At 45.0% G+C, this 23,754-nt stretch overlaps 1 protein-coding gene across 6 annotated transcripts in view; it reads right to left on the reverse strand.

The window, feature by feature from the left end:
- Positions 1 to 23,754, reverse strand: part of ASB1 (ankyrin repeat and SOCS box containing 1) — a 64,104-nt gene that overhangs the window by 12,567 nt on the left and 27,783 nt on the right. The window contains exons 6-7 of one of the 6 annotated variants that reach the window (XR_012517585.1): positions 4,168 to 4,250; positions 1,380 to 2,377 (exon numbers count right to left, since the gene is read on the reverse strand). The gene's annotated coding sequence lies outside the window, so the exon portion shown is untranslated. Of the gene's footprint in view, positions 1 to 1,379; positions 4,251 to 23,754 lie in introns of all 6 variants that reach the window. The other 5 variants (XR_012517582.1, XR_012517584.1, XR_012517583.1 and 2 more) reach the window with 5 other exon arrangements.

The following is a 23,754-nucleotide window of genomic DNA, read 5'->3' on the forward strand; positions in this document are numbered from 1 at the left end:
CACGTTCTGGTCCATAGACAGTACCTTCTATGTCCTCACACGGTGGAAGGGGTGAGCTACCTATGTGGGGCCTCTTTTATAAGGGTGCTGAGCCCTCACGACCTAACCTCCTCCCAAGAGCCTACCTCCTAATACCATCGCCTTGTGGGTTACGATTCCAACATATGAATTTTGGAGTGACACAAACCTTCAGACCACAGCAAAAGAGATTTGAGGTCAGGAAGATTTTGGGGCTTTCTTATGGAAGATAGTTGATGCTACAGTCAAAGGCAGGGAAAGTTCACTCTGCCTCTCAAGGAAAGAACTGAAAAGCTATTATGGCTGGACATGGTGACTTGAGCCTGTAATCCCAGCACTTTGGGAGGCTGAAGCAGGCAGATCACTTGAGGCCAGGAGTTTGAGACCTGTCTAGCCAACATGGTAAAACCCCATCTCTACTTTTTAGTATTTTTATGCAAAAATTAGCCAGGTACATGGTGGTACATGCCTGTAATCCCAGCTACTCAGGAGGCTGAGACAGGAGAATTGCTTGAACCCAGGAGGCAGAGGTTGCAGTGAGCCAAGATCACACCACTGCACTCCAGCCTGGGTAACAGAGCGATGCTCCATCACAAAAAGAAAAAAGGAAAGAAAAGCTCTTATAGCAGTTGGTATGAATATAGGAAAGATGAAAAAATGGGGCCAGACCTCATCTCTGAATTCCAAAATGGTACATCCTACTAACCTATTCCACATTTTTCAGTGAGTATCTCAAAGGTACATCAGATTCAGCATGCCCAAGGCTGGCCTACCATGTTAACCTGCATCTCAGTAAATAACAAGACTATCCAGTGTATGAGGCAGAAATCTAGGCCTCATCCCGAGAGCATCCTTTTCCTCACTACCCATTATCCAGTCAGTCACCGAGTTCAGAGGCTCTTTCTTCCTGAACAATTCTAACATCAGCCTCTATTCCTTCCCCTCCACCGTCCACCACCACCACGGTCCACGCTGCCAGTATCAAGGTCAAACTCTAGCAATGACCAGATTCTCAGCTTCCCCCAGACCTCAAGACCACTTCCTGCAGTCAGAAGGCTCCTTCCAAAATGCAGGTCCCATGTGACTTTCCCTGCTTTCACCTGACCCAACAATGCTCCATGGTCTCTACCTCTGGTCTCTCCGGCCTCCTTTTGTTCCTCTCTCTCCAGCCTCACTGGCCAGACTCCTCTCGGCCACTTGAGGGTGCTGGGTGACTTGGCACCACAGGCCTCTGTATAAGCCACTCCTCTTCCTCCACTCTCCAACCTGCCCCCTCTCCTAGTAAACTCCTCCTCAACATCAGATTTTGGCTAAATGCAGCTTCCCACAAGGAGCCCTCCCACCCTCACTTTGATGCTTGCCTCATTAAACAGCATCCTTTGTTTGGGGTATCTCTTGATAAGCCCCAGGAAAGCAGGAGCCAGCTCCAACAGGGCCAGGTACCAGGTACATATAGACACTCGATAAATATTTGTTGAACGACGATGAATCTCACTTAACTCAAAATAAGCTTAAGCAGTAGACATTCTTGATCTCCCTCTGCAGATAAAGAGACAGGCCCAGAAAAGTAAAGAGAAATAGCCAAGATCACAGAGCTGGGGCAGGTCCCTCTCACTGAAAAGAAACAGAAGGTCCAATTCACTTCGGATTAATAAAGAGGAAAAAAAAACTACTGGGGAAATACATCTTACTTCGAAACTTATGATACAAAGAACAAATGGAGAAATAAAATGCTGTGACTGAGTTCCTTATTGTTTAATTCCTTTCCCCTTATATTTTCTCTCTTCTCCCTGATTTTTCCCCTCTCGGCATTCAGTAGCTGACTTGTATCCCTTTAAATACTTCCCAAGGAAGCAGCCTGAACAGCCTTTCCCACAGATTTGAAAATTCCCTGCAATAAAAATGTCAAGGGTGAAATAAGACAATGCATTTTCTCAGCCTACATCAGGCCAAATTACATAATAAAGGACCAACATCTGAACAATAAAACTCAGGATGAGAGTCACCTTTAACTTGCTGGAATCCTGGTTAAGGTCTGGATTAGATGGAGTGGGGGCTGGAGCTAAAGCTGTCATTCTCCGAGGACTTTCATACACGGGGCAACAATCTGCTGGGCCCCTTCCCAAACTCCTCCCTTACCCAGTCCCCACTCCTGCCAGAAAGATACAAACCTTGCAGAGGTGCTGATGAACTTCCATGCGGTTGAAAGTGAGAAATTTTCCTCTTGTCCTAGATTAAAAGTTTGCATTGTTCCCGCTCAGATTTCCTCCATCAGAAGACAGATGCCCTTAGGCCCCAATATCCCTAGGGCTGTAGGAGCAATCCCCTTCCTGGCTCTCCTGTAGGTACCATGGACCTGCTAGACTGAACAGAGGTTTGTAACCACACATGCCACAAACAGGCCAGCTGAGGCCAGCAGCACAGCCAAATCCCGGGAGCCTGGGCAACACTGGGCCAGTCCCCACTTGACAGTGTCAGGACAGGCAGAGCCTGCAGATCTAGACATCTCACACCCAGAGACCAGACTGGTGTCCAGGGCTTTTCTCGTCATTGTGTCTTTCATCAGAGCAGGACCTACTCATGCTTCTGGTTGATAGCCTTTTAAAAAACTTTCTTACTTATGTGAAAGAACTCCCCTCCCAAAGTACCTGAAAATCACCCTTCTCTCCAAACACCAATTTGCACTTTGTTGCTCCATCAATGACCAGCACACTTTCCCCCTGGACTTCTATGATGTTAGAAGACAGTACAAGTATCAGGCATCACCAGGATGGCCAGCTAGAGTTTTATGGCACTTCCCCCACTCCCACCCCCAGAAAGGAAACAAAGTATCAGATACCTATATTTCCACTCCAGTGACTGAGGAGATACACTAGAGAACACCACAGGAGTGGTGAAAACCCTGTGGGGCACAGAAGCCCAGGATAGCACCATAGAGAGGTGAGTGAGGTATCCTGCCTCTGCCACACTGTCTTCCCCACCAGGATCTTCTCAGACTGGGGGGACTTCTTAGAACCAAAGCCAATGCACCATTCCCAACCAACACCCTAGACCCCATCTCCAAGGATGAGTTCCTATGAAAGCTGCCTTATGAAATCCAAAAAAGCAACTATTCCATTAGATGTGCAGGTATGAATGTAGAGACATGAGAGACATAAAACGTAAAAAAGCAAGGAAACATGATATCCTAAAGAAACACAATAAGTATACCATAACAGACCACAAAGAAAAGAATATTTATAAAATGTCTAAAAAGAAATTCAAAATAATGACCTTAAGGAAACTCAGTGACGTACAAGAAAGTATAGACAAACAGTTCAATAAGATCAGGAAAACAATTCATGATCTGAATTAAAAAGTCAACTGAGAAATAGGTATCATTAAAAAAAACACACAAAAGAAATCTTGGAACTCAAAAATTCAATCAATGTAATTTTTAAAATATAGTTGATAGCTTCAACAGCAGACTAGATCAAGCAGAAAAAAGAATCCCTGAACTTAAAGACAGGTCTTTTGAAAGAGTCTAGTCAGGGGGAAAAAAAGAAATCATATTTTAAAAATGAAGAAACTTATAAGACTTGTAAGACACCATTAAATGAACAAATATTCACATTATAGGAATGCAACAGTGAGAAGGAATGGAGAAAAACAGCACAGAAATCTATTTAACAAAATTACAGCTGGAAACTTCCCAAGTTTTGGGAGAGATATAAATATCCAGATCTGGGAAGCTCAAAGATTCCCAGTAAAACTCAACTAAAAATTATCCTCTTTGAGGTACATTATAGTCAAAGACAAAGCAAGAATTCTAAAAGCTACAAGAGTGAAACATCAATTCACATTAGACTATCAGAAATTTCCACTAGATTATCAGCAGATTTCTCAGTGGAAACCTTTCAAGCTAGGAGAAAATGGGATAATACACTCAAACTGTTAAAAGAAAAAAAAACTGTCAGCCAAGAATACTGTATCTACAAAAGCTGTCCTTCAGTAATGAAGAAGAAATAAAAACCTTCCCAGACAAGCAAAAACTGAGGGAACTCATCACCACCTGACTGGGCTTACAAAGAATGTTTAAGGGAATGCTATAGCTAGAAACAAAGAGACAATAATTACTATCATTAAAACACATGAAATTATGAAACTCACCAGTATAGGTAAATCTATCATACTCAGAATAGCCCAGTGCTGTAATGGTGCTATGTAAATCTTCCAGTCCTCTTGTTTGAGATCTAAAAATCAAAAAGGTCAAAAACATCAACTACAAAAGATAAAGATGTAAGTTAAGACAACTAAAATACAAATTGTAGGTGGAGGGGGGAAAGTCTCGAGTATTTTTATATATATAATATTTTTATATTTTTTAAGTTGTTAGCAGTTTAAAATAGTATATTATATCGCCAGGCAGTGGCTCATGCCTGTAATCCCAGCACCAGGAGGCTGAGGCAGGAGGATCACTTGTGCCCAGGAGTTCAAGAACAGCCAGGACAACAAAGTGAGACTCCATCTTTACGAAACATAAGCCAGGCATGGTCATGTGGGCCCATAGTCCCATCTACTCAGAAGCCTGAAGCAGGAGGATTACTTGAGCCCTGGGAAGTCCAGGCTGCAGTGAGCCATGATCATGCCACTGCACTCCAACCTGGGCAACAGAGCAAGACCTTGTCTCAAAAAAAAAAAAAAAAAATAGCGTACTATAACTACAAGACTCTTTATATCAGATCCATGGTAACCACAAAGAAAAAAATCACAGCAGATACACAAATGGGGAAGAGAAAGAAAACAAACCTTAGCACCAAAACCCACCAAACCACAGAGGTAAACAAGAAGAAAGAAAGAAGAACAAAGGGTCTACAAAACAACCAGGGAACAATTAATAAAACGGCAGGAACAGGTCTTTTCTACCAATAATAATTTTGAATGTAAACAGATCAATTCCACAGCTAAAAGATATAAAGTGGTTGAACTGATTTTTTAAAACAGACCCATCTATATGCTGCCTACAAGAGACTCATCTCACTGCTAAAGACAAACTGAAATAAATGGAAAAACATATTCCCATGCAAACATAAACCAAAAACAAACAGGAATAGCCATACTACTATCAGACAAAATGGACTTTAAGTCAAAAACTGTCAAAAGAGAAAAAGAAGGTCATTATAAAATTATAAAGGAAGCAATTCATAAGGAGGATATAACAACTATAAATATACATGCAGCCAACATCAGAGCAGCCAAATAGATAAAGCAAAGATTAGTAGCTCTAGAGGGAGAGATAGCCTTCCACACAAAAATAGTATGGAACTTCAGGGTTCTACTTTCAGCAGTGAAAAGATCATCTAGACAGAAAACAACAACAAATAATTGAATTTATACCACAGACCAAATAGACCTAACAGACATTTATAGAACATTCTATCCAACATCTACACAACACACCTTCTTTTCAATAGCACATGGAACTTTCTTGAGGATAGATCATATGTTAGGCCACAAAACAAATCTTAACAAACTTAAGACAGAGATCATATCAAGTATTTTTCAGGCCACAACAGAAGTCAACAACAAGGAAAACTAGAAGCCAACAAGAAGAAAAATTTCAGAAGTCTTACGAGTATATTAAAATTCAACAACATGCCCTTAAATAACCAATGGGTTAATAAATAAATGAAAAGGGAAATTTTTAAGTTCCTTGAGATTCAAGGTGGGAGGATCACCTAAGGCCAGGAGTTTGAGACCACCCTACTCAACATAATGAGACATTGTCTCTATAAGCAATTTAAAAAATATAGCTGGGCATTGCAGCAAATGGGAGGCTGAGGCAGGAGGATCACTTGAGCCCAGAAATTCAAGGTTACAGTGAGCTACAATTGTGCCACTGCACTCCAGCCTGGGCAACAAAGCAAGACCCTCTCTGTGAAAAATAAAAATAAATAATAATAATAATTAAAACAAACCAGAATAGAAACACATCATTCCAAAACCTATGGCACAAAGCAAAAGCAGTTCTAAGAGGGAGGTTCACAGTGGTAAACCTCTACATCAAAAACGAAGAAAGATTTCTAATAAATAACCTGCCATGAACATCTAGAAACTAGAAAAATAAGAACAAACTAAAGCCAAGATTGGTAGAAGGAAAGAAATAATAAAGCTCAGAGCAGAAATAAAGTGTTAAAAAAAAAAAGACCAAAAGATCAATGAAACAAAATGTTAGTTTCTTTGAAAAGATAAACCATATTAACAAGCCTTTAGCTAGACTAAGAAGAAAGAGGAAAGACACAAATACCTAAAATCAGAAATGAAAAAGGAGACGTTACAACTAATATCACAGAAATATAAAGGATCATGAGAGACTATCATGCACATGTATAAAACAAAAAATTTGTAAACCGAGAAGAAATAAATACATTCCTGGACATAAGATATCAAGATTAAATTATGAAGAAGTAGGAAATTTTAACAGACCAATAAGAGGTAAGAAAACTCAATCAGTAATAAAAAGTCTTCCATGAAAATAAATAAATAAATAAATAAAAATTTAAACATCTAGGACCTGAGAGCTTCACTACTGATGTCTACCAAATATTTAAGGAAGTACTAATACCAATTCCACTCAAAATATTCCAGGAAATTGAAGATGGGGGAAAACGTGCAAACTAATTATATGAGGCCAGCATTACTCTGATTCCAAAACCAGATAAGAACACAATAAAAAAGAAAGCAATAGGCCAATATCTTTTAGGAACATAGATGCAAAAATTCTCAACAAGATACTAGCAAACTTAATTGAAAGGCACATTTAAAAGATCATTATGATCAAGTGGGATTTATCCCAGGAACATGAGGATGGTTCAACATAGGCAAATCAATACATGTGCTATACCACGTTAACAAAAAAAAGACAATGAAATGATCATTTCAATAAACACAGATAGAGCATTTGAAAATCCAACATTCCTTTATGACAAACACTCTTTGCACATTAGGTATAGAAGATATATATACCTTGAAACAATAAATACCATGCATGACAAACCTACAGTTAACATCATACCGAATGGAGAAAAGATAAAGTTTTGCCTCTAAGATTAGGAACAATAAGGATGCCCGTTTTCACCACTCCTATTCCACATAGTACTGGAAGTCCTAGCCAAAGCAATTAGGTAAGAAAAAGAAAGAAAAGGCAATCTCTATGGAGTCTAAAAGATAATGCTTGAAATCTAAAGTCCTTTCTTCAGTATCAGTGACAAGGCAACACTGGATGTAGGGCTTCCCCTAAGATGACCTCTCCCAAGCTAAGATCAAGAAAACCAATGCTTCCATCTCCCCTAGAGTGTCAGAGAAGGCCATGTGAGCAAGTCAAATCTTCATCCCCACCTGGCAGTAAAAGATGGCCCTTCCCCTCCCCACTGGGTCTGCATCAGAAAAAGCAGAGTAAAGCCTAAATGTCTACCACCACCCACACCCAGCAGAAATGAGACATCCTTCTCCATCCTCTTGGGTATCAACAGAAAGTGAGAGGGGAATTTGGATTTCCACTCCTCCTGACACCCTCTTAAGTGACAAAGTATCAGAGGAAGCTTATAAAGACAGGAGATTTGGAGAGAGATCCAAGATGGCTGATCACTAACAGCTCGGGATTGTAGCTCCCACTGAAAGCGCAAAGAATGAGAGGACGCCACACCTTCACATGAATTCTTGTTGCTCATGCACCAGGAGATTCCCAGCGGAGGAGCCCCACGGGTCGCCAGCGCGACTCTTGTGACCGGCGAGGCGGTTTTGCCGGCGCCTTGGAGCGACGGTTCTTGGTGCAGAGTCGGAAAAGCACCATTAATCTTAACACTGCTGATTTGGTCGGTGCAGTGGGTTGCTCAGATTTCAGCGCTGAGAATCAGTAAGTTGGACGTCCACTCAGAAACCTAATTACAAAGACGGTGAATTCAAAGACCACAGATGGATAAACTTATAACGAAGGGAGGAAAACGGCCAAAAAAGGCTGAGAATGCCCAAGATCAGAACGCCTCTCCCTCAGGAGGGGATCACAGTTCCTCATCAGCAACGGAACAAGGCTTGATGGAGAACGAGTGTGTTCCAATTACAGAAGCAGGCTTCAAAATGTGGATAATGAGAAACTTCTGTGAATTAAAAGAACTTGTTTTAACCCAATCTAAAGCAACTAAGAACTTTGAAAAAAGATTTGACGAAATGTTAACAAGAATACACAATTTAGAGAGGAATATAAGTGAATTGATGGAGCTGAAAAACACAATAGGAGAACTTCGTGAAGTATGCACAAGTTTTAACAGCCGAATTGATCAAGCAGAAGAAAGGATATCAGAGGTCGAAGACCAACTCAATGAAATAAAACAAGAAGACAAGATTAGAGAAAAAAGGATACAAAGGAACGAGCAAAGTCTCCAAGAAATATGGGACTATGTGAAAAGACCTAATCTACGCTTGATAGGTGTACCTGAATGTGATGAAGAGAATGAATCCAAGCTGGAAAATACGCTTCAGGACATTATTCAGGAAAATTTTCCCAGCCTAGTAAGGCAGGATAATATTCAACTCCAGGTAATACAGAGAACACCACAGAGATATTCCTCAAGAAGAGCAACTCCAAGGCACATAATCGTCAGATTCACCAGGGTTGAAATGAAGGAGAAAATACTAAGGGCAGCCAGAGAGAAAGGTCAGGTTACCCACAAAGGGAAGCCTATCAGACTTACAGCAGATCTCTCAGCAGAAACCCTACAAGCCAGAAGAGAGTGGGGGCCAATATTCAACATCCTTAAAGAAAAGAACTTTCAACCCAGAATTTCACATCCAGCCAAACTAAGCTTCACATGTGAAGGAAAAATAAAGTTTTTTGTGAATAAGCAAGCACTCAGAGATTTCATCACCACCAGGCCTGCCTTACAAGAGCTTCTGAAAGAACCACTACACATATGAAAGGAACAAACAGTATCAGCCTTTCTTAAAAAATTATCAAAAAGAGCATCAATATAATGAAGAATTTACATCAACTAATGGACAAAATAGCCAGCTAATGGCAGTATTAAACTCACATATATTATTATTAATTCTAAATTTAAATTGACTAAATCCCCCAATCCAAAGACAGGCAATTTGAATAAAAAACTAAAACCCATCAGTATGCTGCATCCAGATCCATCTCACATTCGAGGATACACAAAGACTCCAAACAAGGGATGGAGAAAGATTTACCAACCAAACAGAGAGCTAAAATAAATAAATAAAAAGCAGAAGTTACAATTAAGCAACAAAGATCAAAAGAAGCAAAGAAGGACATTATATAATGATAAAAGGATCAATGTAACAACAAGAAGAGCTAAAGATCCTAAATATATACGCACCCCATACAGGAATACGCAGACATACAAGACTTATAAAGAGACTTAGACTCCCACATAATAATAGTGGGAGACTTCAACATTAATATTAGACAGATCAATGAGACAGAAAATTGGCAACGATATTCAGGACTTGAACTCAGATCTGGAACAAGTAAATGTAATTAACATTTATAGAACTCTGCACTTTAAATATACAAAATGTACACTCTTATCAGTACCACATCATATCAACTTAGAAGTTTAAACGAAATGTTGGTTGGCTCCTTGTTTGCTATTCTCTTCCCTCATTTTCTTTCATGTCTCCATTATTAAGGACAATTATAGGCATACCCATATTTAGACTGCATTCTAGCCCGGGCAATAAAGCAATACCCCCATCCTCTCTCCTTCTTCCTCTTTCTCTTTCTTCCTCTTCTTTATAAAAAAAAAAAAAAAAGACAGGAGATTTAAGTAGGATCCTGAACACCCAAAATGTTTAGTATACAGCTGAAATTCACTTGTCATACCAAGAACCAGGAAAGTATCAACTTGAATGAAAAAAAAAAAACAATAAATAGACACCAATATCAAGATGACACACACACTGGAATTATATGATGAGGATTATTTTACTTGCTAATTTTTATTTTTTTATTGATAAATTTATCAATTTATCAATTAAAAATAAAACACATATTCATGGGGTACATAGTGATGTTTCAATACTTATAATGTAACCAGATTAGAGTAAATAACATACTCATCAAATGTTTATCATTATTCTGTGTTAATAATATTCAAAATCTTGAAGATTTTAAAGCAGCCATCATAAAAATGCTTCATCAAGGAATTGGAAACATACTGAAATAAATGTTTTTTTTATAGAAAGCCTTGGCAAAAAAAAAAAAAAAAAAAAAAAAAAACATAAATACGAAAAAGAAACAAATGGAAATGTTAGAACTAAGGAATATAATGACCAAAACAAAGACAAAAACTCACTGAATAGGTTCCACAACAGAATGGGGAAGGCAGAAGAAGGAATCCACGAACTGAAAGAGAGAACAAGACAATCAATCTAACAGAGGAAAAAACAGACTGAAAAGCAGATGAACGGAACCTCAGGGACGTGTGGAATTACAACAAAAGATGTAACATTTATGTCATCAGAGCCCTGGGAAAAGAAGAGAAAAAGGGACGGGCTGAAAACGTTCTCAACTAAATGATAGCTGACATTTCTGAAATTTGGCAAAAAAAAAAAAAAACCCTACAAACATATAGATACAAGAAGCTGAGCAAATGCCAAACAGGATAACCACAAAGACATTCACATCAAAGACATCTCATCACAAAACTCCGGAGAACTAAGAACAATGAAAAAATCTTGAAAGCGTTAAGAGATGATCAACACCTTACCTATGTGAAAGAAGCAATTCCAAGGAAAGCAGATGGCTCATGAGAAACCATGGAAGCCAGAAGGAAATGGCACACAAGTTTTCAAATGATGAAAGAAAAGAACTGTCAATGAAGATATCCTTCAGAAATGAAAGGGTGATCAAGACCGTCTTGGATGCAGAAAAACTAAGAAAATTTGGAATCAGAGACCTATCCTTAAAGAATGCTTACAGAAGCTCTTGAAATGGAAAGGAAATGATAAAAGAAGAATCAATCTTGAAGCATCAAAAGGAAAAGAGAACAATAAGAAGAGTAAAAAAATGGGTAGATACAAGAAATCAGGCTTTAGGAAAATATTTTACAAAATATGTATGTTTTTTCAGGCCATTGCAATGGTTACTATCGACAGATGAGTGGATAATGAGCACTTGGGAAATCACTAATTCTTTTTAGACTTTTTGAAAGTTTATTTAGAAGGGGTTTATTTAGGTTTTGTAAAGAAAAAAAACGTCTTCCTGATTACTTTGCTTTTCAAAATATCATCATCCTTATTTATGAGTCAAATTTCCCACAGAGAACATTACATACTCATAAAAACTTGAATTTTATTCCTGAGTTTATTTCAAACAGAGTTTCCAGATTTAGCAAATAAAAAATGCAGGAAGCCCATTTAAATTTAAATATTGCATGGAACATAAGTATAATAAAACGTATTCTTTATCTGAAAGTCAAATTTAAGTGGGCATCCTTTAATCTTACAGGATATCCTGTAGGATTTAAATCATCAGCATCTATAGAACAGAAGCTCTTCCTGATTAGACAGAACAACTCTTCCAGAACCTCCTCGTCTCCTAGTAAGACCTGCCAAGGGACCGCCCACCCAACTATCATCGGTGTTGGACAATAAATAAAAGTCCATCTTCAGAAATGCCTTATTTTCATGATCCTATGATTTGAATGTATGTGCCTCCCCACCAAAAATTCATATAGTGGAAGCTAAGACCCAAAGAGATGGTATTAAGAGGTGCGGTCTTTAGAAGGTAATTCAGCCATGAGGTCTCCTCCCTCAAGAATGGATTGTTCCCTTATAAAAGGGCTCCAGGGCTGGGCACAGTGGCTCATGCCTGTAATCCCAACCAGGGGGCTGGGAGGCTGAGGCAGGAGGATTGCTTGAGCCCAGGAGTTTGAGACCAGCTGGGCAATAGTGAGGCCCCATATCCATACACACAAAAATTTTGTAATTACCCTTGTGTGGTGGTACATGCCTGTAGTCCCAGCTCTTCGGGGGGGCAGGGGGGGCGGGGGTCTCTTCAGCCTAAGAAATCAACGCTGCAGTGAGCTCTGACCGCATCACTGCACTCCAGCCTGGGTGACAGAGCGAGACTCTGTCTCCAGAAAAATACAGGGGGTGAGCAGCTCCAGGGAACTACTTAAGCTCCTGGCCTTCCTCCCCTTTTGCCATGTGAGGACACAGAAATGATGGGCCATCGCAGGAGCAAAGAGCAGGCCCTCCCCAGATGCTGAACTGCCAGCACCTTCATCTTGAACTCCCCAGCCTCCAGGACTATGAAACATAGATTTCTATTATTTTGACTACTCAGTCTCAGGGATTGCGTTATAGCAGCAGGAAGGGACTAAGACACATGGATTAGGATATTGTGGGGCTTTTTTAAAGTTTTAACTAATAGGGTAAAACTTATCTCATCCTAGTGGCCTTAAGAAGTAGAAGGCTTAGAGCTACTCAGGCAGAGATCCGCTGCAGGTCTCTGAATACAAAGGACCCGCCACCCTCCCACCCCACCCCAGCACACCTCCCTACCCTGGCTGTTGACCTATACTTGTTCACTGATCACCTGTGCCTGCCCCTCCAGGCACGAGGATGACAACCCTGTACTCAGACCCTTCCCACAAATCCTTGATGCTGGGCACGTCAAATTACAGGCCTTGGGGTGAGAGATTGGGGTGGGGTTACCACTCAGCTAGGAGGGAAGGGAAGGCTTCCAGGGGATGGGACATCCAAGAGAGAGGAAGGACCCTGCACAGCTGTGCAACAAGCAGGCCATGTGGTCAGGGGAAGTGAAGCTCCCTACGGCTGGGGCCAGGAGAGGGGCACAGGGCTGGGACCTCTCCAAGTGGCCACAGCAATGGGTCGGGAAAGTGAGGGCCACCAGATTGGCGACCCTTTTCAGGGAGCTTCTTGGGTCCTTCTCCAGGTCCTCTATCCTGCTGTTACTTGGTTACTGGGACGTCAAATGTGGTTTTTATCTGGCACACCTGGAATTCCGATTGGGTTTTACAAGCTGTGAAATGCGAGCTCTCAACACAGCGCGGCCTCTCCCGCCCGGGCCCGTCGGTTCCCTAGAGCCACCCTAGAGACCAGGGCTCACCACAGCTTGGCTCAGGGCCCAACTGCGCCTTCTCAAGCAGTGTGGATAACTCGTTTGGGAATTCAAATCCACAAACGCACATTTTCCAAAAACCCCTTCCCAGGGATGCTGGATGGCCAGGCTCCCAGATACAAGACCTGGGGCAAAAGCAGCCTCAGGGAGCCACAGACACCCCAGGGAGCACAGCATGCAGGGTCTCTGCTGTGGGCTCCCCTGAGGCTATTTTAGTCTACAAAATGAATTCATTTCTGTTGGAAAACATCATTCACTCATTCCTTCACTGACCAGCGTTGATAAAGCACCTACTATAGGAAGGCTCTGAGAGCGGGCAAGGACGCAGCAAATGAGCGAGCTGCCTCATTCTAAACCCAGGGCACCGGCTTCCGTAGGAAGCAGCATTACTCTTCGAATCCGCTCTAATTGAGTTCCTCAACAAACAGGCTCGTGTTCTGCTCAAAAGGCATGGGGAAGTTGAGGCGCCCAAGGACAGGGCACAGCATGGGAGAGGCCCTGGGCTTGGTCCCCGCACCAGCAGGGAGGGGATCTGCCACAGCCAGCTGCGTCTCCTCCCGAGCCTCAGCGCCCACAGTGAAAGCCAAGACTGAGCAGGACTCTACTGGCTGCTCAGAGCCTGAAGGTCAAAGCCAGAGTCAGCCCTTGCTGTCACTGCCATTCTGATATTCACCGACCCTCAGGATGAAGTCTCAGGAGGGCCATGAGTTCATTCTTCCCTAGCACGTGTAAGACAGGTAGAGGCTGACTCTGCCTTCCCTTCCTCTCCAGGGTGACTGTGCTTTCACGTAGGTGTGATGGAACCAGGAGACGTGATATGCAGAAAATCGGTCCCTGGAGAGCAGAGACCAAAAACGCTGGAAGAAGGAGGGTGACAATCACTGCATTCCTGCCACCTCCACACGCAGAGGTGAATGAAGAGGAACCTGAAACAGCATCCAAATATGGGGCCCAGGAGACCCTTGTCAAAAGCACAGCATTCAGAGATCAAACAGCAGAAGTACGTTGGAACTCAGGTTTCCAACTGATAACCTAATCTTCAGGCGACCCACCTTGTGTATAAAGTTTTCTTTCCTGCAGGAAACAATCAAAGAACAGCTTAAATACTGAGGCCTTGATTCCGTTAGGCCTGTCACATCCTCAGCCTCTGCCAGCAGAAGCCGGAGCACCTCGAGGTCACAGGACGCTTCTCTCCTAACTGTTTTAGACGCTGCATGGAAGTGAGTTCACACGGGAAAAGCCTGCTGGGACTGTCCAGGCCATGCTCTGCATGAAGAGGCAGCTGCATAATAGAAATCCTGCATTTCTGCAATGCCGAGAGACACAGGTTCACGTTTTACCACCTCTGATGCCAGGGCGTGCCACACCATACACGGTAGTGTCAGCTGTGAATGGCAGAGTCGGGATGTCGTTATCAACACTGGTATCCTGGACGCAGTGCAACATGGCCCAGGCATGACACTCCACATCTGACCTGCACTGCATCGTGTATCCCCCACAACATCCCACCAAGGACCTTACATTGGCAGCCCCACTTTGCAGATGAGGAAACAGAAGCTCGGTCAGTTATACAACGCTCCCAAGGCCCCTCAGCTAAGGCACATTCAAGCCATAATCTTAGCCCTGCTGGCTCCGAAGCCTTACGCTCTAACTAGAACACCACAGCACCACCCTCACTGAGGCGCGGCAGGGAGAGGGGAGAGAGGAGGAGCCCCAATAGCCGGCACTTGCTGAGCGTCTCTCAAGAGACAGGCATCGGAAGGCGCCTGCCTGCTGGTCCATCCAGCTGTCTCAACAACCCTACCAGGCGGGCACTGTTATGCTCCCCATATTGAAGATGAAAAAGCAACAGCACAAGGGGCAGGATCCTGCAGCTCAGGTCATAAGTGGTTAGGCCAGAACTCAAGCCAAGCAGTTCAGCTCAAGAGACTGCCCCAAACCACAGACCTCAGGGTTCAGAGCCAGGCCAGGGTCAGGTGAAGGCGGCATCTAGAGCATGAAACTTAGGGAGGCGCTTTTTTTATTCCATTTTTAAACTGAATCAGAAAAATTTAGCCTACAATTATAGGTTTTCAGAAATGACACCCATCTGTGAGACATTCTGAATATTTGGAACAAATGTGATGCTAAACCTTTGGCGCTGTCCCTCAGGATGACTGACAGCGTCATCAGACACCACAGTGGCTGCCCTCACAGCCTGGGAGACTGGGATTGAGTGGGTGGCAGGGACGGTAGCAGATGGATTCCTTGTCCACTCTTTGCAGCATTTCACTCTAGAAAATATTTTCTTCATGCTCTGCAGCCACATTTGGATATGATTCTTAAAATATGCCAATAACATCAATTGCTCAAACAAAAGGCAGTGGGTTGGAAAGAGCCCTTGTAAGAAACCCTGCTGCTAGCCAGGCATGGTGCTTCATCCCTGTAATCCCAGCACTTTGGGAGGCTAAGGCAGGAAGATCACTTGAGGCCAGAAGTTTGAGACCAGGCTGGCCAACATGATGAAACCCCATCTTTACTAAAAAGACAAAAATTAGCCAGGCATGGTGGCACATGTCTGTAATCCCAGCTACTCAGAGGCTGAGTACCGCTTGAATCCAGCAGGCAGAGGCAGTAATGAGCTGAGATTGCAACACTGCACTCCAACCTGTGCAACAGAGTGAGACCCTGTCTCAAAAAAAAAAAGAAAAGAAAAGCAATCCTGTTACCTGACATCACCACCAATTGTGGACTCTTGCCTTGAAGCAGGTTCACGCCACTCCAGACACCAGTACCTGCATCCATCAATGAGGCGCGCCTCAGGAACAAGCCACATGGCTCTAACAGCTTATTTGATTGACTGAAACTTGGACTCAGAAATGACCTATGCTTAGCAAGGTTGAGATGCTAGAGTTTTCCCAGCATGGGGGAGGGATTCCAGAGGCTTAGGGAGATGGGAAGGTTGGACTGGGTTTAACACATGTGACCCGCACATCTGCCTCTCAACTACACACTGAGATGGTCCCAAAGCACTCCTGCTTTCACTCGGGCACTGATAAGTCAGTAAGGGGGGCACCCGCATCCCTGAGCTTTGCAAATGCGTTCCTTGGCAGGCAGGTGCGATGGTGGGGATGCTGCCACTGAGCTGGGCTCTCTGATTTCAATGGGGACAATAGGGTTCCAGAGGAGCAGAGGCCAAATGCCAGGGCTTGAACACCAAAGGCCAGGGGCTGCATCTGCCAAGGGAGGTAGCAGACATTGGCAATCAAAACACCTTGGTCCGCAGGGCTCTCTGGCAGTGGCTAATTGAACATGGTATCCCTAGGAATACAAGAGGACTGACTGATGGAAAAAGAAGAAAATCTTAGGTCTGGAAGCCAAAAACCTTACTTAAGTCACAGCTGTGCATAGCGACAGCCTCTCTCCCAGTTCCGAGACCTAACTCCATCCATAGGCCAAGATGCTTGAAAAGGAGGCTGGGTCCCCCGAGGAAGAAGCCTGCAACACGGCTTCAGGCACATGACAGGCCTCCTCCTGCAGCCTGCACATGCATCCCCACTGCGCTGCCGGGACCCAGAAGCACACCTTCCTTGCCAGCTGGCATAGGGCTGAGCCTGTCGGTGGCAGCTCTAAAGGGACACTAGGAGAAGGAGGAGTTTTTCTTCCTAGTTCCACTGTGCTTTCCTTCCAACTCCCCTGACACTCACAGGTATGTGGGATGCCAGCAGAGCTTACCACCAGCAGGCTTCAGGAGCACCCAACAGGGAGCATCCTGCCTGAGTTCTGCGGCTGTCCTAGCCAGCTTCCCAAAAAGTTCAACTGCCCCACAGGCAGCTGCCCAGCATTCCCTGGGAGCCCAGCCCACTCCAGCTTCCCAGCAAGTCCAAAAGCATCCCCTACAAGCAGCTATCCTGCAGATTTCTTTGCATCCCAGCAAGTAATTCCCTGCCCACAACTTTACCCTACCAAATATGAAGCCCTGCCCAGGGCAACCCAGTGAACTTCTCCACCCTGGACTACACTGCTTTTGATTATTTGCTCTGCCCAGGACAGTGGCTGTGGGACACAGGGCTGCAGGTGCTGAGCGTTTCTGTGCACTGCTATCTCACAGAGCAGCTACTGGACATGTGTGAATGCTCAGGTCAAAGGGGCACCTCCCCTCAGTTTGCTGCAGCCTCCCACACCCCCGGCGATTCGGATGTAGTGTTTCTGCACTGAGTCCTATGTGGCTCTGGCAGGTCTTCCCATCAGTGACACCGCCTTCCAGGCTCTGCACTTCGGGCACATGGCTCCTGGCAGTCTCAGGGAAAAGCTTCCCCACAAGAGAACTGGAACATGTGAGACGTCCCTGGATACAAGGGACCAAGCTCAGGCTGTCCCAAGACACACTGGGACTGTCCTACCAAACAGTCTCTCCTCAGGGTGCCCTGGGCCCAGGGACAATCCTGACATCTATCCAGGCCACAGCACTGAGCTGCACACAGCCCCTCAGTCATTCCCAGGTCTTGTGCAGCAAAACAACTTCAGCCAAGTGGACTGAGAGCTCCTCCCTGTATCCTTCTGCCTCCATGCCCCACCCTACCTTCAGTGATGGCAGACCCCAGTTCTATTCTCAGCCACTCCACATAATAAACAAAAACTCCCAGATTAAAGGTGGCCTAATGAGGTGGGCGGTTCCCTTGGAAGTTTGAGTTGGAAGCCAGACAAATCCACCCAGAGTCACATGAGGCCAGCAACATCCATGAAAAAAGGTCAACCGTCCCTGTAAGCCACAAAAAGACCCTCGCTAAGATCCCTTTAGCCAAAGCTGGGTCATGTCCATGCCCCATCCAATCAGGGAGAAGGGAATGAAGGCTCAGGCTATGCCGGATTCCCTCAAGGAACTGGAAAGAGAACAGTGGGGTGGCCAAGGAGTCCTGGGCAGCTGCTAGAGGAGGTGGCTTCTGCCACAGGCAGTGACAGTGACATGACTCTGGCAAGGGGTCTGGGCAGGCTAGAATGTGCCCCGTAGCTCCTGCAAGCTTCCCACAGACCCAGCACCACGCCTGAGCAGCCCCCAAAGTGGACATCTGAGCAGAACTTCTGGCCAAGGCTGTCCCCACAAAGGCTGCTCTCAGATCTCCTCTCTGGCACGTGCTGTTAAGTCAAACAAGGACAGTGCACGTTCCCTGCACACCTCAGGTCCTCCTCCAGCCGGAACTTCTAGTGCGGAATGAGGCGCGACCCTTGGCTGAAGGTATCCTCACACTGGCTGCACTGGTGAGGACTGGGTCTCTGGCGAACATTCCGGTGCTGAATGAGGATGTCTGTGTGGTAGGCCTTTTGCTATACGTATCTGCATGCATGAGGTCTTGGGTATGAGTTTGCCGAGGGAGGGCGAGAGGCTGGACCTGCCACTTAAAGCTCTTCCAAACAGACTGTACTGAATGGCGCGTTTGCAGCACAAGCCTGGGGTTTGGCAGGAGCTTCCCCCAAGGCGCTGCACTCGGAGCAACATTCTGGGTGATGCACATTTCAGGGCTAAATCATCGTGCATTTTGAAAATTCCATTCCATTCCCTCCTGCCAAAACTCCCAAGTTAAAAGTGGTTAGGGTTGGGGTATGGATCCCCATTGAGAATCCCGCTGTGAGACGAATCAGAGCTCCACTCGTTTATGTTATGTATGTCACTTGCTGCTTTTAGGATCCTCTCTTTGTCCTCGACCTTTGAGAGTCTCAGTAGTGTATACCCTGGGGTAGTCTCGTTTGGGTGGAATCTGTTTGGTGTTCTCAGACCTTCCCGTGCCTGGATGTTTATAACTCCTTCTCAAGCTTCGGGAAGTCCTGTTATTATTTCTGTGAATCTGCTTTCCACCCCTTGCCCCTGCTCAGCTCTCTCCTGAACACCCATGATTCTCAGATTTGGTCTTTTGAGGTAATGTTCTATCTCTTGTGGGCGATCTCCATTCCTTCTCGTTCTTTTTTCTCCTCTGTGTATTTTCAAAGAGACAGTCTTTAAGCTCACCGATTCTTTCCTCTGCTTGGTCCATTCTGTTGATCAGAGCCTCTCATGAGTTCTTCAGTTCAGCAAATGTACTTTTCTGTTCCAAGATTTCTGTTTATTATTTCCATCTTTGCTAAATTTCTCTGATAAATTTCAGAAGTGATTTTCTGTGTTATCTTGGTGATCCCCGAGTTTCCGTAAAACTGCTATTTTGAATCTGAGGTCAGAGGGCTCACAAACTCTCTTCTCATTAGGGCGACTACATTTTTGCTTTGTCCCTTTTGAAGAGGTCATAGTTCTCTGCTTCCTGTTGTTTCTTGTGGGTATACATCTGTCCTTGCATTGAAGGATTACTTATTACAGTTTTCTCTGTCGGGCTTGTTTTGGTTTTTATTGGATATTTTTGCTTAACATATCTTTACCACTAAGTCACTGCCCCCTTTTCAGCTCCACGTGGCATGTTAAGCCCAGGCTCACCTCAACTCCAGTACATGATGGGAACTTTGTCTGTCCTGAACTAGGAAGGTCCCAAAGGGATTATCCCAGCAGTGTGAGAAGGCTGGTGAGGGGTTTGTGCCCAAGGGACCTGTGAAACATACCTCCTCCAGCATGCTGCTGAACAGCCACTCTGATCTGGCGTCTCCTGTGGCTGTTACAGAGCAGTCTCGGCAGGGCTGGGGATGGTAGCTCCCCCTCCCCCATTTGTCACTGCCTGTTCTCAAGAGATTTCTCCCTTCAGGCAGTCATGCTGCCGCCTGTGGGTCAATGCAAAGACATGCAAAGACGGGTCTCCTGCCAGGGAATCTAGCATGGTGGGAAAGCTGGTTGGCCACCTCAGTCTCACTTTTCCCAGTGTAAAAACCGTGAGTCAGTGAGATGGTTTGGCTGTGTCCTCATCCAAATCTCATCTTGAATTGTAATCCCCATAATCCCCAGGTGTTGAGGGAGGTACCTGGTGGAAGGTGATTGGATCATGGGGGTGGTTTCCCCATGCTGTTCTAGTGATAGTGAGTTCTCACGAGATCTGATGGTTTTATAAGTGTTTGACAGTTCCTCCTTCACATTCTCTCTCTCTGTCTCTCTCTCTCTCTGTCTCTGTCACTTTCTTGCCATCTTGTGAAGAAAGTGCCTGCTTCCCCTTCCACCATGATTATAAGTTTCTTGAGGCTTCCCGAACCATGCAGAACTGTGAGTCAATTAAAACTCTCGGCCAGGCGCGGTGGCTCAAGCCTGTAATCCCAGCACTTTGGGAGGCCGAGGCGGGTGGATCACGAGGTCAAGAGATCGAGACCATCCTGGTCAACATGGTGAAACCCCGTCTCTACTAAAAATACAAAAAAAAATTAGCTGGGCATGGTGGCACGTGCCTATAATCCCAGCTACTCAGGAGGCTGAGGCAGGAGAATTGCCTGAACCCAGGAGGCGGAGGTTGCGGTGAGCCGAGATCGTGCCATTGCACTCCAGCCTGGGTAACGAGAGTGAAACTCCGTCTCAAAAAAAAAAAAAAAAACTCTTTTCTTAAAATTACCCAGTCTTGGGTAGTTTTTCATAGCAGTGTACTGATACAGTCGGGGGAAGATTCTCCACTCACTTGTTGCTGGGAAGAATCTGGGGAAGGAGCATCATGCATGTGGAAGGTCTGGTTCTCCTACCATCTACCTGGAGTTTTTTCACTTCTCTGTGGCCCCAGAATCTGTCTCATTCTCCTGAGTCCTGGGTTGCTGCTGGTGAAAATTCTCGCACTGTATATTTGTTTTTGGTTTTCTGTTGGGGGAGTGAAGCCAGCTTGATTCTATACACCATTTTAAAGCTGAAAATCCTCCAGGGCTAAATAAGAGCAGACCTTCAGCGGAACACTTTCTGTGCATTTGTAAGGACTTTCTACAGAGTGAATTCTCTGATGCTGGATGAACTTGGCGATACGGCTACAGATTTTCCAACCTTTACTGCATTAATGAGGCCTTTCTTGTGAATCTTCTGGCACCAAAGAAAAGCAAGTCCTTTGCTGAATGCTTTCCCCCATCAGCTGCACTCGCAAGGCTCAGCACCACAGTGGATTTCCTGGTATTCAGTGAAGCCGGAGTTGTCACTAAGAAACTTCCCACATTCACCGCACTTACGAGACCTTTCTCCAGCACTGTGTGTTCCACGTCCCCGGGTTCTCCGGTGCTGAACAGCTGTGCACTTGCTGCTCATGCCCCCCTCACATGCCACACTTCGCAGATGAAAGGTTCCCCTAACTTCGGTGCCCCTGTGTGGCTCCCCGCACTGTGACGGCCTGCTGCTGAAGAGGCCAGTGCTGGGGCCCATCCCTGCTTCACACTAAGGGTTTCCCTGATGTGTGGACTCCTTCAGTTTTCCACAAGGCCCTGCCCTCGGCCCTTCTGCAGGGTTTCTCGCCGCTGTGCTGTTTCTGGGCTGGTTTAAACAGAAGCCAAAGCCTCTCCCACATGCCTCTCATGGGTATGGTTTCTGCCAGGGGCGTGCTCTCCGGCACTCAATCAGGGCCAAAATGCCTTTCAAGGCTGGACATTTTCTCTTGATCTCTCCTTATGGAAGATGATTCTTCAGCTTTTTTGCTCACACACACTTCCCATCAGTCCTCCTCCCACCCTCCATTCTCCTAATAGGGTACTGTCATAGCATGGTTCCTGTTCAGTGCTTATATTAGGACTGTATAAATACTAGTCATGACTGAATTACATAGCAGTATTTCTGTGGTAACTTTTTCTTTCCTACGCAACTTGTTTTCCTTGGAGTTATGTCCGTTGGTTTTCTAGGTGCTTGTCAGGAATTCACTCTCAGCTCCTATGTAAATCCTCAATGTGTTCAGAGGCAACAGGTGTTCTATTAAGCCATCTTCTCTGGAGCCAGCCCCAAACCCAGCCTGCCTGCCCTCCATGCCGAGAGCTCGTCTGCCAGCCCGGAACCTCCTTTTGTTGTGCTCTGAGGAGTCACCTTGCTCTCTGCACTGGACTTGCCGTTGCCTTTACGCCAGGCCTTCTTCTTTTGCAGTACATCCTCTAGTCCCTTTTTTCTTTTTGGAGACAATCTTGCTCTCTCTCTCTAGGCTGGAGTGCAGTGGCACAATCCTGGTTCACTGTAACCTTCACCTCTGGGGTTCAAGCAATTCTCCTGCCTCGGCCTCCCGAGTAGTTGTGGCTACAGGCGCATGCCACCATGCCTGGCTAATTTATGTATTTTTAGTAGAAACAGTTTCACTATGTTAGCCAGGGTGGTTTCGATCTCTTGACCTCGTGATCCGCCTGCCTCAGCTTCCCAAAGTGCTGGGCCAACAGGCGTGAGCCACCGCGCCCCGCCTCTACTTCTTTTATTTAAAAGGGTGTGTAGAGGCCGGGCGCGGTGGCTCATGCCTGCAATCCCAGCACTTTCGGAGGCTAAGAAGGGTGGATCGCTTGAGCTCAGGAGTTCAACGCCAGCCTGGCCAACAGGGCAAAACCTTGTCCTGACAAGAAATCAGCCAGGCATGGTGACACATGCCTGTGGTCCTAACTACTTGGGAAGCTCAGGCAGGAGGATCACTGAGCCTGGGAAGTCAAGGCTGCAGTGAGCAGTGTTCATGCCACAGCACTCCAGCCTAGGTGACAGAGTGAGACCCTGTCTCAAAAAAATAATAAAAATAAATAAAAGGGTGTGTGGAATGTACATTTTTAAAGAGCCTACAAGTCTTTCAGCAAGAATTTTAACCTGGAAGTAATCTTCCTTCAGAATTTGAGAAGGCCCATATTCCCTCAGTTTCTTATGTGGCATCAGAGGACTGCAAAGTGTTCTGATTCCTGATACTCTGCATGTGTACTGTCTGTTCCTCCAGCAGTGCCCTGGTGTTCTGAAACCTCACTCATGTGCCTGGGTGTGAGACTGATGTGCACTGAAGACGCCAGGTGCTATCTTCTTCCACTGTGTTAGCACTAGGTTAGCAGAGCCCTTGTAATCTAGAAACTTACAGCCGTCATTCTCAGAATCCTTTTATTCACTGGGATCCACTGAAAGATGTGTGAGAGCATTTCCTGGGCCACGTTATGGATGAGTAACTTCAGGTCTTTCCTTTTAGGCTGGTGAGATTCCTCAAATAAGCCTCTTTCTGCTTTCTTACGAGAGGATACGACTGAGCTGAGGACTTCAGACACTGAAGGCTGAAAACGGCACACCTCCTCTGGCCTTTCACTCCTCTGGTTCGAGGTTGGCACAGTTGCCCAACTGTGTGGAATGGGGAGTCTAACAGCTTCTTAAACAGGCCTCTGCTCTGGTTTCACCTTATCTCACAACTACTTCCAGAAGAACCTAGAACTGGCAATTCCAGAGCCTCTGGGAGCTCTGCAATACAACTCAGATGCTCAGATGTTCCCATTTCTTACAATGTAGATTTCTCAGGTGTTTCTAAGTCAGCTACTATTTACCTAATTTCTGGAGAGCTTTCCAATTTTGTTGGGATTTTTCATCATCCTAGCAAATTTATGCTTTTTTAAAAAAAATTCCCTGTCATTTCCATGGGATTTCAATGGTAAACAGCCACACCTAGCTGCATAGGAGGCTAAGGAATGAAGGCTTTATCCTGGGAATCCGAGTACTGAGTCGTATCACCACAGATGGAAACAGTGGATGGTGA

Source organism: Saimiri boliviensis, chromosome 5 (assembly GCF_048565385.1).
Source record: "Saimiri boliviensis isolate mSaiBol1 chromosome 5, mSaiBol1.pri, whole genome shotgun sequence".
Classification (NCBI taxonomy): Eukaryota; Metazoa; Chordata; class Mammalia; order Primates; family Cebidae; genus Saimiri; species Saimiri boliviensis.